Consider the following 12,060-nt stretch of genomic DNA (forward strand, 5'->3'; position numbering starts at 1 on the left):
TATTGTGAAGATTCACATTATTGGTGGTTGCTTATATTTGTATACATATAACTATTGGCTTAATGTGGGTTCAGGTAAATAAATATTGATGTTAACTTTCACATTACAAATGCATGTTGGTAAAATAACACATTATTATTTGCACTTGTATGACTATTTCTGAATGTGAATATTAACATTGATTAATAATGTGATAATCACAATACCAATTGCAACACATTACAATGTGATAGTTTACAACAAGTAATAACTCCTTACAATGTGAATATTCACACCATGTAATAATCATGCAAAACTCATACAATAATCAGTGATATACAAACATTTACAATATGCAATAACAATGCAATCATCAATCTACATTGCACGTCATGCAACCATTACATGCTTCTAATGTTGAAGTTCACATAATCAAATGCAAAATATTAAAATCTGATAATTTACAACAACAATAATTTCAGTGGTTGTTTCACTGAAATACCCGCCCAATAAGCATATACACCCTGATACATAATACCATATCAATTTATCTTGAAACAAAAAGTTGAACCAAACTTTAATCAATTATTGAACATGAATCCTTACCAAATGCATACCTACATGCAGTTGCAAAACAAAAATGGTGTTAACTTTCATCGAACAATTCTAAACTTTGAAACTGGAACAATGAAAGAACATAAAGCTTCAAAACCACAATAGTGAAAGAAAACAGAATTTCAAACTCTACTAGAAAAAACACTTTTCATGACGAACATGTTTGGTCGCGAAAAGTACCATATTTGGTCGCTAAAACCTTTTCGCGACCAAAATATGTTGGTCGCGAGTTGGTCGCTAAAGCCTCGTCACAGATAGTTTTTTGCGACCAAAAAAGCCTTTGGTCGCTAAAAGTGACCATTCGCGACCAACTTTTTTGGTCGCGAAAAGTCCAATTCATATTAGCCAAAAGTAAACTTTTAGCGACCAAAGATAAGTTGGTCGCCAAAAGTCAGCGCCTTGACCCAAAAAAAATAATTCTTTTGTGCTCCTTGGGACTTGAACTCCTGACCAAGGAGTCACCATGCATCCAATCCACTCTGCCAATAACATACTTCTTGTTCATATTTGACAAAAAAAATATATAACCCATAAAAATTGGGTTATATATTATTTTATAAAACTTTTAATGCCTAAATAGAAAAATAGCATGTAATTACGGTAGTATCATTTTTTTTTAAAATTTATCCCGCCATAACTTTCCGCGACCAACTTTATTTTTTGGTCGCCAAAGGGTAATCTTCCGCGACAAAAAAAGCCTCTGGTCGCCAATAGTAGACTTTTCGTGACCAACTTTGTTTTTTGGTCTCCAAAAGGTGATCTTCCGCAACCAAAAAAGCCTTTGGTCGCCAATAGCATACTTTCCGCGACCAACTTTTTTTTTTGGTCGCCAAAGGGTAATCTTGCGCGACCAAAAAAGCCTTTGGTCGCCAATAGTATACTTTCCGCGACCAACTTTTTTTTTTGGTCGCCAAAGGATATACTTTCCGTGACCAACTATTTTTTTGGTCGCCAAAAGGTGATCTTCCGCGACCAAAAAAGCCTTTGGTCGCCAATAGTATACTTTCCGCGACCAACTTTTTTTTTTGGTCGCCAAAAGGTGATTTTCCGCGACCAAAAAATTGTGGTCGCCAAAAGTTAAATTTTAGTCGCAGAAAGTGGACTATTTGCGACAAAAAAAAATAGATGGTCGCCAAAAGTGTTTTTTCTTACAATAATGGAAAAAGGTAGTATTTGAATGTTCTCTAACCTTCGTCCAACAATTTTGAACTTGAAAACCGCAACAATGGAAGAAAATAGAACTTCAAAATCGCAACAATTGAAAAACAGAAAAAAAAAAAAAGAAAAAAATAGAAGAGTTTCGAATCACAACAATGGAAGAAGAAAATATTTGATTGTTCTCTCACCACCAATGTGTAAATGAAACTCCTACAAAAATGTATAATGGAAACCTATCTATTGATTCCTCCAAGCTATCTAATCACCAAAACTTCCAAAATTGAAATAACAAAATATGAAAAACGTATATATCCCATTGTGTATAATGCATACTATCAAAATAGAACAAAGGGTATAATAGTCCCAAAAAAATTATAAATCAAGAAAAAAGGATTTCCTGGGATACAAATCTAAATATATGGTACTTGATGGAACACCAGAAACTATGGGTTTATTGAGTTATAAATCTATTAAAAAGGAATTATAAATAAATCTCCCATAAAAAAAATTTAAAGAAATCTGACATAATAACTAATATATAATTAAAAAAAAAAACAACTAGAGTTAAGATTAGGTCTATAATAGAAAGGTAATCCAAAAAAAGTTTTGTATAGTAGAAAAATAATCCAATTTTTTTTTTTTTTTTTTGTAAACTGAAAATTATCTGTGATAATACAGTTTGGGCAACAGGATATGGGTTGGACTGATCCAAGCACTCCACAGGTCGACTTTCCTTCGTCTTCTTGATCACACCTGCAACAAGTCCAATAGGAAGGTTCCGAAATAGAGATGGCTCCTTCCTGTGAACCTTTCGATAATCAAGTTAGATAGGAATGAGTTCAGAATGATAACTTAGAGAGAAAGTTGAGAGTTGTCTGAGAGAGAGAGAGAGAGTGTGTGTGTGTGTGTTACTTGTTTTTTAAACGCTCTTTAGAAGTTTCTTTATATCTCTTACTAATCACTTCCTTATCCATTCAAGCTGTCTCGTTAGCCAAAAGTCTATAGTCTATTTGCCGTCAGTCATGGTGATTTCAGCATGTCTCGGAGAGAGAGGTCTTGTTGCATTTAATGTCATGACAACCTCATTTAATGCTTGGTGTATGGGTTCAATGACTCTGCAGGATCTTTGTCTGTCACGTGGCTAACTCCCTACCTGACACATGTCTAAACGCCACTGGGCCTGGACCGGTGCAGGTTCCCTACTGGGCCTGCTACTAGGCTTCACATGCTAGGTTTTAACCAAGTGACTGTTCCAAGACAACCATGAGTTGGGCCCTCCTAAACCATGCCCATCAATCTAAAATAATGTAATAGTAACATTTTTAGAAATTAGAAATTAGAAATCACACTAAAGAGTTTTTTAATTTAAAATAAAATGTCATATAATTATGTATTAAAATTGCACTTAAACTTTATTTGTATCGTACCTGTATTGAACCCATTTCAAAAAGTGGGGTGGAGTGAATCCAAATTGTGACTTGTACGGAAAAGAAATAAACCTTCTCGTATAATCCTATTGATCAAGTCTGCGCTCCTTCGTACGACGTCACTTTATTCCCTGAAAACACAAACGTAAGCTAGCCGGCGGGTGTGTGCCGGATACCTCTCCGATGCCTAAGTCAGCAAAATAGACAAATAAACAAAAAGCTCTGTGTATTCGGGAATCAAAGTTGTGTTACATCTCCATAGGTGATGTTATGAGCTTTTATAGGTTCCGTATGACATAATCCTAGTAGGACTCTTACTCCTCTATGTAGAGTCCTCCTAGGAATCACATTCCTGAAAGATAATGTTTATCCTTCAACACCCCCCTCACTGCTTAAACCAAGTGACATGGTTTTACCATGGTTGGATGTCGATACAACCGAAATAACATGGCCATGCTAAAACCGCAGACTAGACCGAGCTCCCATTAGCTCGGTTCTTCCTTTCACTGCGTGTACGTTGGTTTGACATATTCCGACTGGGTAGTCTGAGACCGCACTAACCACAACGAGCTTGGACCGAGCTAACCGATAACAAGGTCCTGAAGAAACCTCAACATACTTCGGCTCAATATGGTATGACCGAGCTAATTGCTGCTCTGAATGTGGTAACCGAGCTAACGGCAGAGCTCTGTTGGACCGAGTTAACCCTTGCTAGGTCACTTCCATAACTGGACCGAGCTAACTCCTAGACTACGGTCCACTTACTAAGCCCTTCTTACTATGGCCCATAGAACGGCCCATTACGTAGCTCGGCCCAATTTACTCATAAATTACCCTCTCAATTGCCCCTTTATTTCATCTGTGCAGCATGATAGGGATTGCCTGTTACCAGTCGAGCTAAAACTTTAGCCTTTCAACCGAGCTAAATTCACAGCAGGCTACTTTAACATGTCTGGTCAAAACGTCTCTTCAATCTTTGTAACTGAATCGCTTCTTATTCCAAGGACACGTGGCACACCCTTATTGGCCTAGTGTGGCTGTCACGCCGCTCTCGTACCTCGCGATATTTGAACAATCTTGCCCAAAACTTGAACTTTTCACCAAAACCCTACTTTTTGAATCATTCACATTCTACTATTCATCTTCTCTCTTTTTCTTGCTCGAGCCTCCATTGCTGCCACTTTTGTACCTGCGAAGCTTGTATCTTCGACATTACCTCCGTGGTTTCAGACCTACATCCTTCCTTCTCCCATCTGTAAGTAACTCAATCATTTTCCGTTTGACTAGTTACATGTACTATTTGTACATACGTGTTTTCTCACAACATTTTTCAAAATAATTTTCTCTGTAACGAGTAAGAACAACTTGAATAGTATCCATCACTACTGCTTTTGTGAAAAAACTGAACTGGGATGTCTTAGATCTGAAATCTTACTCCAACCGAACTAGGAAGTAGTTTGTAATAGGTGTAAGCCTAAGCAAAACTGAACAACCGGGCTAAGACTTTATGAACACTTGCTGTTTCAAGTAGGTCTAAGAACCTTTTGCTTTATTTAGCCGAGCTAGCGAATCAGATTAGGTTTGCACACCACCGCACTAGAAAACCTTAACTTCCAACCGAGCTATAACTTGGGGCTAAACAAGCTTCCTTAGTACAAACCGTACTAAGGATGTTGCCCCAAAGGCTCAACCGGGCTAAAAAGCCCCTTGCTCAAACCGAGCTAAAAACTGATAGCATCCTGCGTAGCCGAGCTAGGACTTTCTTTATTTTGCCTTTGTCTCTTTTAGCACGGTCCAACGATCTGTGCTTAACACCTCTCTTTTTTCACTTTGCAGACTTAGGTTGCCAGGCACTCCCTTGAACGCTTGACCGAGCTACTGAGCGTCCTTTAAGGACCGAACTATTTCTCCGCTTATTTATTGATAATTTAATAATCAATGGGTAAATATAGGTTTTTAGTAAACTCACTAGGAGCCATAGCTGAATTCCGTAAGGACTACCAAATTCCGGATGATGTCCACCTTTCACTAGCCGAACTAGACACCGTCCCCTAGGAAAAACAAGGCTTTGTCCCTTTTAACGTTATTTCCATCGTAGAGTGCGGTCTGCAATTCCCTGTACAACCCCCCATTTGCAAATTCCTTAGACAAACCAAGCTCTGTCCTACCCAACTTTCCACCAATTCTTATCGCATAATAAACGGTATTGCCAAGCTAAACCGCCGGGCTGGCCTTAATCTCGGTCTAGCCGAGCTTTTCCATCAATATTCCATAGGATTAGCCGAAGATGGCTGGGTTTACTATTTAAGAATAAGGCGCCGGCGTGAAAAAATAATAAAGAATACTCCGGATAAAGACGTGAATGATTATGATTTATTCTGGGTATCTAGGAACTTTGAGGACCATCAAGCCCAGATCCCTGGTCACAGAATAAATTGGAACAAGGGTGTAGCAGGTAGGGTTACCTCGGCTTTATTGCATGCTTTTCTTTACCTCGGTTTTCACTTTATGAATCGAACTAACTGTTATCTTCCTTCATGCAGATTTGAACTTTCTTAAGTCCCAATACAGCTACCCCAACTTGAATGTTCTTCGAGCTGCACTCCGCTATCCAAACAGAGGCTGGGTCGAGCTACTGAATTTCGAACTGACCTACCGATATAGCGGCCGCAGGAAGACCAGAGTGATCGATTTCCTCATTGAACCTTCGCCAGAGCCAGATCCATCATTGCCTCAAATCAATCTCATCCCACTAACTGCCGAACAAGAAATGGCCAAGAAAAGAGCAGTGAAGGCCCTTCTAACCGAAACAAACCAAGCTGAGATACCACCAGCAAGCCAACTACAAGAGACCATGGTGGCCTTACTAACCGCTCAGCCCTCATCATCTTGTCCAAGCAAGCGTGCTCGAACTTCCACAACCGAGCCACGCCTTGTTGATGAAGAAGATACCATCCCTCCACCAAGCCCTCCACTGAGCCCACAACCAGAGCGCTCCGACCGAGCTAGCTTTTCTAAGTGGGCTCCAAAGATCACTTTTCAGAACCGTGCTATACAGGATATTGATTCAGTGGTCGCTGAAAAGGACCACCTAATGGCATTCAATCTGGCCAAAAGCGTTTGCCTTCCCCCTGACATGGAGCACCACGACCACCTAACCGAGCTGAAGGCCCTTCGCTCGTCCACAAAATCCATGGTGCTGGTAAGTTGCTCCTTCGCTTATTTTTCAGAAATTCTTACGACTTTTGGCTCGATTTTACTGAAAATTGTCTTACCATCCTTTTGCAGGACATACAGAAAAACCACATCGCTCACAAGTGAGTGTTGGAACTTCGAAAAACCACCAGGCAGGCCATGACCGAGGCTAATGAAAAAAATGCCGAGCTAGAACAGGCCAGGAAGTAGATAGCCGAGCTACAAACCGAGAATGGTCGTCTGACCGGTCTTGTTAGCTCAACTGAAGCAGACAAGCAAAAGGCTGCGGCCGTGATAAAAGATAAATATCTACACGAGCTAGCCAAGCTTGAAGGAAAAAAGAATGCCGAAATAACAAAGCTGGAGAAGAAACTGGATAAGGCGGAGGACTGTGGTTTCAAAGAAGGCGAAGCCCTGTACATCAAGCAGTGTGAAGCTGCGAAGGACCTGTTCTTTAAATGCGGGTGGAGGGGAGCTGTGGCGCAGCTTGGTCATGGACCTGAGACTGAGGTCTTCAATCCTCCTCCACATTTCATACCGAGCTCACTGGCGGAGTATGCTGCTACCGTTCAGCAACAATTTCTGGAGGAGGATGAAGATGAAGCTCTAGAGGATAACACTCAATCCGGTCTCAGGTCTACCTCCCCAACTCCAGAGGTCTCCATCCCACCTTTGCCAACTATGGCCGATGTTGTGATTCCAACCGAGCTTAACCAGAGAGTGGTTGCCACAACCGAGCTACCTCTAGGTGAAGACCGGGTGGTTTTAGATGCTGATTTACATGATCTGTTTGCTTGACTTATGTATTTTTCTTTTTTTTTGCTATTTTGGAAAGAAGTTGTAACCGGGCTGAGGCCCCTCATTTTGTACTTGATTTGAATCTTCAATGAAATCTTCTTTTGTTGGAACTGTTGTTTCGGTTTACTCTTATGCTTGCCATTACTTTTCAAAAGTATTCTGAATGTAGTATAAATTTTTCCAGCCGAGGTAAATATCTCGGTTTTAGCTTTGTAATCTAACTGGCCATACCTGCCAACCTCTTTAGCCTTGATCCTTATCTCAGCTAAAGAGCAATAAGCGTTGGTTTTTCCAGCCAACCACTTTTCAGCCTAGATCTTTACTCCGACTGAAGAGTACTAAGTGTTGGTTTTTCCAGCCAACCTCTTCAGCCTAGATCTTTATCTCGACTGAAGAATAATAAGTGTTGGTTTTTCCAGTCAACCACTCTTCAGCCTAGATCCTTACTTCGACTGAGGAGTACTAGGTGTTGGTTTTTCCAGCCAACCTTTTCAGCGTAGATCCTTATCTCGGCTGAAGAACAATAAGTGTTGATTTTTCCAGCCAACCTCTAAGTTGGTTATCCCTGCCAACCTAGAGTAAAGTGTTTGGTTATTCCGACCAAACGTCCTGCAGCCTGGATCCTTATCCTGGGCTTAGGAGGGGTGTTGGTTTTTCCAGCCAACCTTTAAGTTGGTTATTCCTGCCAACCTAGAGTAAAGTGTTTGGTTATTCCGACCAAACGTCCTGCAGCCTGGATTCTTATCCTGGACTTAGAAGGGGTGTTGGTTTTTCCAGCCAACCTCTAAGTCGGTTATTCCTGCCAACCTAGAGTAAAGTGTTTGGTTATTCCGACCAAACGTTCTGCAGCCTGGATCCTTATCCTAGGCTTAGCTGAAGAGAGTGCAAAGTTGGTTATTTTGGTCAACTATGCTTACAATGCGCCTAACTCACTAAAACACTCTTTTACAGAAGGAAACAACTATACTGAAAAGAAACTACTTGTTTTATTGAGAAAGAAAAAATTACAAATACTTGAAAGAATAAGCTAAAAATAAAATAGTTTGAGATTGGCAGTGTTCCATGGCCTGGGAATGGTTTTGCCGTCCTCGTCTTCCAAGTGGTATGTCCATTTTTCCTGCTAATCCAACCACCTTGTAAGGTCCTTCCCAATTAGGCCCTAATTTGCCATCTCCGGGTACCAGGGTGTTCTCCATTACTTTGCGTAGTACCCAATGTCTGATCTTGAATTGCCTTGGATGTACGGTCTTGTTATATTTCCTGGATAACTCCTGTTAGTATGAGGCGATATGAACCAGTGCTCTTTCTCTTCTTTCTTCTGCAAGGTCGAGCTCTAATGCGATGGCTTCTCCATTTAAGTCTAGATCAAAAATTTTACTTCGAATGGTGGGGAGGCCAACTTCCAGTGGGATTACTGCTTCCATGCCGTAGACTAAGGAGAATGGTGTTTCTCTTGTTGATTGTCAAGGTGTGGTACGATAAGCCCATAAAACATGAGGAAGCTCCTTGGCCCATTTTTCTTTTGCTTTCTCTAACCTTTTCTTCAATCCATCCAAGACAACTTTGTTTGATGCTTCTGCCTGGCCATTTGCTTGGGGGTATGCCGGGGTAGAGTTGTAGAATTCTATCTTGTATTCCTCACAAAACCCTCTAAAGATTTTGCTGTCGAACTGAGTGCCGTTGTCTGATATTAGCGCTTTGGGTATGCCGAACCGAGTGATGATATTTTTCCAGATGAACTTCTTCACATCTTTCTCCTTTATTGATGCTAGTGCTTCTGCTTCCACCTACTTTGTGAAGTAGTCTGTTGCTGCGAGGAAGAACTTTCTGTTGTCAGGTGCTGTCGGAAGTGGTTCTACTATGTCTAAGCCCACATTGCGAAGGGCCATGGACTAGTTAAAGGTAGAAGCTCTCTGGCTGGCTGATGCATTTGGTGTGCGAACTTCTGACATTTCTCGCACTTTTGACATACTTCTCCGAATTTGCTTGTATGTAAGGCCACCAATATCCCTGTAAAATTGCTCTGTAAGCCAACGATCTTCTCCCTTGGTGGCTTCCGCATACGCCTTCGTGAATTTCGAACAAGAATGCTTCCTCTTTGCTGGGGTGGACACACTTTAGGTAAGGTCCTGTGAAGGATTTCTTGTACAATGCCATTGATGGGGAGAGCCAAAAGCGTTGTGACTTTGCTCTTATTTTGTTAGCTTCTTTCTTTTCTTCCGGTAAGACGCTGTCTTTTAGGAACAGTATGATGGGATCCATCCACGAAGGGCCTAGTTTGGCACAATATACCTCTTCTACTTCGGGTTCTTCAATGCTTGGTCTTGGTAGGTAGCCAATAAGTAATGGATGAGGGATGGAGGTATCTGTTATTGAAGCAAAGCCTGCTAGTTCATCTGCTCTGCTGTTTTCTTCCCTGCCGATCTGCTCTATCCGCACTACTTCAAATTTCTTGATCTCTTTTCTGACTAATTCTTGGTACTTAGCCATCCTGTCATCCTTTGCCTCGTAGTCACCTGAAATTTGGTTTACCACCAGCTGTGAGTCACTGTAAACCATTAACTTGGTGGCTTGTAGGATGCTGATTTTAAGCCTGCCAGAAGCGCTTCATATTCTGCTTCGTTGTTTGATGTTGGGAAGCCAAGGTTGACTGCTTGCTCCACCACTAGGCCGTCTGGTGAGATGAGGACTATGCCTAGTCCTGCACCGTGTCTATTGGACGCTCCATCTAAGAAGAGCTTCCACATCTCTCTAATGAACAGTTTCCAGTAAGTGTATGTAGGTGAGCCGGCGGGTGACCAGGGCCAGAGTTGACTGCCTTCTGTTTTGTTTTTGTCAGCCAACTGTTGTGCCTCCCGAGGAGGTTCCTGTTACAACCCAAACCTGCCCCTGTAGGTTTAGCACCGTAATCGGCCAGTAATCTGTGGATTACCAAAGGTGTCAGAACAGATTAGCAAATAATAAGGGGCTACGGAAGCAATAATACAAAATAGACAAGGTCTAATGAGATGTGATAACGTATATGAGATAGAACATTTCAAAACTTGTTTATATATACATAAACATGCCAATCCAGATATACAATATTTACAAGGTATTTACAGAATGTACTTCCCAAGACCTGACTTTACAGAGCATACACATAGGCTAGCATGAATACAAAAACAGTCATGGCTTTAGGCTTCGTTCGGAACCTCCTCGGGAGGCACAATGGTTGGCTGACAAAACAAAACAGAAGGCCGTCAACTCTGGCCCTGGTCATGTGCCGGCTCACCTACATACATAATAGAAACTGTGAGCGAAACCCCAGTGAATAATAACAGAGTAAAGGGGTTTTATGAATGATGTCCAGCACAAGTTAGGATCCAGTATTTGAATCAGAACATATTCAGACTTCAAAACAGAAATAGATTTAGATACACACTCATGTTCATACTCAGGTTTTGCATAAGATCATACGTTTGGTACATGGTACACCCATTAGCTATCAGATCAATTTGGTCCAGAGACCCACATGCATAGTTGGTACCAACGACCATAAAGGTCCATATCTTGCGCGCAAGTAGCCGCGGTATTGTTACCCCTGGGCGAGGGCCACGTGTAGATTGGCCGCAGTATTGTTACCCCCGGGCGAGGGCCACGTGAACTAAGGGTGCCACAAATACTTTTCAGAAAATTAGACATTCATTCATAATTCGTAAGATAGCATTTCAAAAAACAGATCATACCGTACCAGTCAGAAAATGCTTAAGTTAAATATAACTTTACAGAGTTATTACTCACAGTGGGCCTTGAGATAGACAGACGGGGTAAACTTGGTCAAACGGTACGCGACACGTGACCTACACAACACATAACAGATGCACACTTAAAACACACGTTTTAATTGTACAAAACTTATTTCGTTGGCTCTTAGTGTGTTTCTAATATCTTATCCTCATTATGGGGTCTTAAACATGGCCTAGCAATGCCTAGGATGGAATGAGGATGCAAAAATGCATTGAAAATCATTTCTCAAATTTTGCTGAAGATAAGGTCCACGCTCGAGCGTGGCTTTCCCCGCTTGAGCGGACATGCAAACAATGAATCTCCGCTCGAGCATGGACTTCCCCGCTCGAGCGGATTGCAAACTTATGAAAAAGTGCTGGATGCATGAAATTCACTCTCGACGGGCGCTCGACCCCCGCTCGAGCGTGTGACACAGACCCTCGCTCGAGTGTGGCTTCCCCTCCGCTCGAGCAGACTGCAAAACACACAAACTTCTGGGTATACACATTTCACGCTCGAGCGTGACTCTCGCCGCTCGAATGGAAGTGCATGTACTCAGGCTTCACGCTTGAGCGTGAAAGTCCTCGCTCGAGTGTGGGTCAAATTTCTAGAAAATCCAGATTGACGTCCAAGCATGAAACTCAACCCTTAAGCCTTCAAAACTCATTTTTCTGGGCCAATATTTGAGGAAACATATAATAACTCATAAAACAACATGTATTAAAAATCATTTCAAGAAATCATGACCCAAGAGCAACCCAATTTGTGCAGAATCAACATGAACTTTATGAATATGCTATTACTTCAACATGCAAGAACCTCTTTGAATTCAAATCCTCCAAAACATAATCAAACTTGATAATTCGATGGAAAACAAGTTGAGTGACCATAATGTGAGTGAAATTAACACATGCGTGGAAGAAATCTTAGAATTCAAACTCAAAACAAGGAAATTTATGCATGCATGCATGGATTGATTCTCAAAACCACACATTGCTAAGTCTAGACTTTAAATACCAATTTCACCATAAATCTAGCAAGGACAACTCAAATTCATAATTAAAAGGATGAACTCCCTACCTTAGGTCTTTAATTCTAGGTATGGAAGCTCAAACATGCA

This window comes from Camellia sinensis, chromosome 7, assembly GCF_055761805.1.
Source record: "Camellia sinensis isolate YWXY chromosome 7, ASM5576180v1, whole genome shotgun sequence".
NCBI classification, from domain to species: Eukaryota; Viridiplantae; Streptophyta; class Magnoliopsida; order Ericales; family Theaceae; genus Camellia; species Camellia sinensis.